Source organism: Hyla sarda, chromosome 2 (genome assembly GCF_029499605.1).
Source record: "Hyla sarda isolate aHylSar1 chromosome 2, aHylSar1.hap1, whole genome shotgun sequence".
NCBI lineage: Eukaryota > Metazoa > Chordata > Amphibia > Anura > Hylidae > Hyla > Hyla sarda.
Window position 1 is genome coordinate 419,419,476 of NC_079190.1, and position 5,014 is coordinate 419,424,489.

General features: G+C 43.7%; 1 pseudogene; it reads left to right on the forward strand.

Moving 5' to 3' along the window:
* The first annotated feature begins 4,394 nt into the window (after positions 1-4,394).
* On the forward strand, positions 4,395-4,504 carry LOC130359854 (U2 spliceosomal RNA; annotated as a pseudogene).
* Positions 4,505-5,014: the final 510 nt, after the last annotated feature.

The following is a 5,014-nucleotide window of genomic DNA, read 5'->3' on the forward strand; positions in this document are numbered from 1 at the left end:
CGGCGTGCCATCCATTGGACCTAGCATAAACGAACTGTTGGGCGTACAAGTTCGGAAAGTGTGAGGAGGAGTGTGTGTGTGTATGTGTGCTTGGTGTACAACTAAATAACAGTGTGTGATTTAGGAATCCCACACCGTTATTTTATGACAGAAAAAAAACCTTGCAGCCCCCCCCCAAAAAATGGGGTGACGAATGCAGTGCTCTGATGCCCTAATAGGGCCCAGGTCTGTGCTGCGGACCCTCGGGCATCTGTTAAGGGGTCAGGGGGGAAATGTATTTTCCTTTTTATTAATTTTTTTTTATTAACACTTCACCTGCCTTTCCCTTTTAGAAACTCTCCCTGCACTAAGTGTGGCAGGAGGCTACTTATGCTGTCCTGGGGGACACAGATCTTGTCAGAGGGGGGTCCCTGGCTCCTTCTCTCAGCTCTGCCCACTGACTGAGGTAGGTGGGCTGGTAGAGCTGAGGGAAGGGGACATTAACCCTCCCTCTGCAGACAGCAATTGATTGGACGACCATTAGCTGCTCTCCTGGGGAGGTGATGTAATCGCCACCTCCCCCTGGCAATAGAGGATGATTGGTGGTATGTAGTACACCACCGATCACCCTCTCCTTCTGGGTCATCGGGTCACCAGTGACCCGTTTGACCAGAATCGCTGCAGATCACTGATCTGAATTAACCGAGAATTTGCAGCTATTGCCAATATGGGGGGTCTCAGGACCCCCCAGGCGTTGACATGGGATGCCTGCTGAATGATTTCAGCAGGCATCCCGTTCTGTTCACTGCCCGGTTACCGGCGGTGAACGGAAATGTCCAGGGCATACAGGTACACCCTGGGTCTTTAAGCCCCAGGACGGCAGGGCATACCTGTATGCCCTGTGTACGGGACAGGTTAATGATCACCAAATGTTGTTTACATCTTTATCTAATAGACATATTAGAAATACAAAAAAATCTTAACTTCAACCTCAAACATCTTGAACAATCATAGAAATAAACTTACATTCAGATATTTTTTGTTGAAACTCCTGCAACTATCTTATTCGTCTAAATGGGGTTTGCAGAAATTCACAAAAACAGTTCAAATGAATAAATATGAGTGAACAAATAAATGAACACATAAATAAATAAGGAAATGAATAAATAATAAATTCCTACATAATCCACTCCATTCATATATTTGGAATGTATTATTCTGTTGCAGAAATGTCTGCAGTAAATTTGCCATGTGTGAACTTACCCTAATATTAACACGTTATTGCTTGTATCGCTAGAACACAATCTGTAGCATAAATCATATTGCCTGGCCTGAATAGTGAAGCTTAATAGGGTTTTATTTCATTGCTCTCCTGGCAAAGCCAGCAGAATATTGCCACAGTTTATCACTCCTGTATTCTGCCAATGGAGAGAGGAGAGCAGCTGTGGTGACGGTCAACATCATTTGCTCTCCCCATTTGCAGAAGTTCCAAAAATAGTGTCTGTGTTCTGCTGACATTAGTCAGAGAGTATATGCAGATAAATTAATTTTTCCATGCTTCAGGCTATAGATGTGAATTAAAATTCGACTGTCATGAGACAAAACTTTAAGGGCAGATGCTCATGAAACATTCATATCAACAAACTCCAGACATGTTGTAGTGTCATAAAAATGTTTTGATCACTAAAATGATTTTTATAAAGTGTATTTTCTGCCTACTTTAGACTCCAAGGTAGGTAAAGCAGGAACAAAGCAGGCAGAGCACTCAGATGATCCCACCAACCAATCAAAACACTATACGGCTTTAAAAAAAATTTGTTTTAGGGTATGTTGACACTATGGAATTCCCGCGGTGTGAACTTAACATTAATGTGAATGGGTCTCTGCAAGATCCGTTCACACTGCGGAATTTCAGCGGCAGCAGTTCCGTGAAACTGTTCCGTGCAAAGAAAGAACATGTTCATTCTTTGCGCAGATTTCGCGAGCACTGCATAGCCGTCAATGGTGACGGCTCAGTGCCCCGCGGCCCTAGCGCCGAATTATTGAAATCAGCGAGCGGAGATTCCGCAGTGTGAACACACCCATAAAGAAAAACGGTCACCCGTTCACCCACACTATCAGGAGATCGATGCGGGCTCTCTGACTTTAATAAATACCGACTGTCAGGTTCCCGGTCCCTCTGAAGATTGGCTTCTTTCTTCTGTGAATTGCGCGGTGAAGTTGAATATTTGTGGTCACTGGTCACGTGACCGGCTTTGCCTACTGAGCACTCACATGATCAGCCACCATGAATATTCAAATCCAGCCTGCGAGCCCACCTCCACCGCGCAATTCACAGAAGAAAGAAGCTGATCTGCAGAGGGACCAGGCACCTGACAGCCAGTATTTATTAAAGTCAGAGAGCCCGCATTGATCTCCTGTTCATCCGCAATAAAGCCTGGTGTATTGGGTTTAGTGTGGGTAAACGGGTGACCGTTTTCCTTTAATCATTTTTCAATTAGTTTTATGTGTTTATTACAATATTTAATAACTTGCAGTTTGTGGGAAGTTACTATAGTGATTTATGTGTCCCATAATGTGTAATTAGCTTTACTGAAGTTTTAAGGAAGTGACGCAAATCAAAATAAATGTAAATAAAATAAGCAAGAATTTTTTCCTTGATTTGTTCACTTCAGTCCTTTAGGGTCTATTCACACGTACAGTATTCTGCGCAGATATGATGTGCAGCATTTTCTGCTGCAGATTTCAATGTAAACTGAATGACTGACTACAGCTTGAAATCCTGCACATCAAATCTACACATCAAATCTGTGCAGAATACTGTACGTGCGAATAGACTCTAAATTTGACAACTTACTAGTCAAAAATACTTAAACAAATGTTAGATAAATATAGTATTTGTTTTATTATGCAAGAATAATGTATAGTTACCATTTAATACTCCTTTCTTATAACTAAACTCAATATATTCTGAGATTTATAATGTCAGAATACCAACTTTAGAGAAAAAAAAATTGTGGAATTACAAAAATTAGCAATGTGGAAAATAGTGGGGATATAGTGGCTGCAGACCATTTGAATAGCTACTTTTCAATAACTCAGTCACAGAATAAAGGGGTCTAGATGGAAGGGTGTCTTCTCAAAGGGATGGTCTTCTAGGGAGGTTTCACTGTAATTTTAGGACAGGATGATCTAACTAGAGAAAACCTGTCTAAGTGCTGTAAAGGCACCAAAACAGTGGACACATACTTGCTACTGCTTATTTACTTTTTACAAGAGAACAGATAGCTTATTTTTCAGGTATATACTTTTCACTGATCAAATTACACACAGCATATATAATATTTGACCTCTATAGAGAATTCCCAAATTACTTCTTCCTACTGTCCTTGCTCCAGGTCTGTGTGATTTCATCTAGTTTCATGTGATTCTTATCTTAGCTAGGTCTTTGAAGCGGAAGTGCACTATTCAAAGAACATATGTCTTTTGTCTGTTTTACATATAACAACTTTGTGAACACTTTTGATTAAGTTAGCTCTTTCTAAGGTAGCATTTTATTTAGAGAGTTCATACAGAGACATATCTGCATGCAGAGAAACACATGTAAAGTGTACCTGGGGCAATGGAGCCCAATGCAAGGCCACTGTACCTTTAAGAAAACGTACGTATGTTATGCTAGGTTGATGCACAACAGATGGACCCGGCACTGCTACACTACTATCTCCACAGCTGCTAGGCTCCTCCAGCCGACAGACCTTTACGGTGCCCACATATAAGAATCATTGTCACATCCACAATAAGGCACGTAGAAAGAATGGAGCATGCACCTGGTCTTACTGTGTAAGTAATGGTCTTCTTTATTGCATCTCAGCAAACAGAAACATGCAGGAGAGCTGACGGAAACAGAGGGGTGGGGGAGTGGTTTGGGCAACGGTTCGCGTCGCGCAATGAGCGCTTTGTCAGGGGCCTGGCGTGTATGGCTCTTTTTTCAAAGGCGAATTCAGTGGGCTTTTTGTGGGCATGGTTTGGGTGTGGTCTCCTAGGTCCACATTTTTCACACGATTTATGACAATTGAACTTCACACTTTTGCATAACGGCCCCTCCAGCAGAAAACAGGTGCAGGCTGGCGGATAAATTCACCCCACGTTAGCTCAATAAACATTAACCGACATCGGTCAAAAGGTGCAAGCATCATGCTTCTGAGCTGTGCTGGGCATATACCAATGCGCCTAACAGACTAAAAAAAAAAAAAAAAAAAAAAAAAACTTGCACATGACCCCCTGTATGTATACCAGGCTTGAGGTCTCTTTAAGATGAAGAAACAGTGGCTGAACATTGTCTGGACTGCTATAGTGCAGTGGTTGTGATAGTATGGGATGTGCTGGTTGACCAGTGACCTAGGTGGAGGGGGTCTATCGCTTCTCGGCCTTTTGGCTAAGATCAAGTGTAGTGTCTGTTCTTATCAGTTTCATGCCGGTGGCAGTCCACACTGGTGCGGAGGGGACAGGTGTACCGGGGCCTTCCGGGGCTGGTTCTGAGGAATCAGCTCGCCGGCTGCCCCGATGTGACCTGCTCCCTACGGGTCTCGCCATGAGGCTGAGAGGATCTAAAGTCAAGGTACTTTTGTGCCTCGGGGGAATGGTGACCCCGAGGTGCCGACACTCACTGGGTGTACTGGCTCACTGAGTGGAAGCACGGGCACCATAATCTCTTCACCTTGTGGCACTCACCTCTTGATTCCCGGCCTTCTGGCTAGGATCAGAGAAATGTTTATAGATCCAGCCGGATGTCCGGGCAGTATATCTGCACACATTCACTTATTTATTTCCTTTTTTGTCTCACTGTGTCACTTTTTGCGTGTTGTGTGTCCACATGATTTGTCAGGATGCGGTAGCACTTCTGGGTGTCCCTCCTGGCAGTCTAGGGGAGGTGTATGTGGCCATTAGGTTCCGCACCTCCCTGCAAACACCCCGGGTACTCCTGCTCTGGCAGGGTACCTACCGTTATCGGCTCTGCGGGCAGATACCTTGGCTA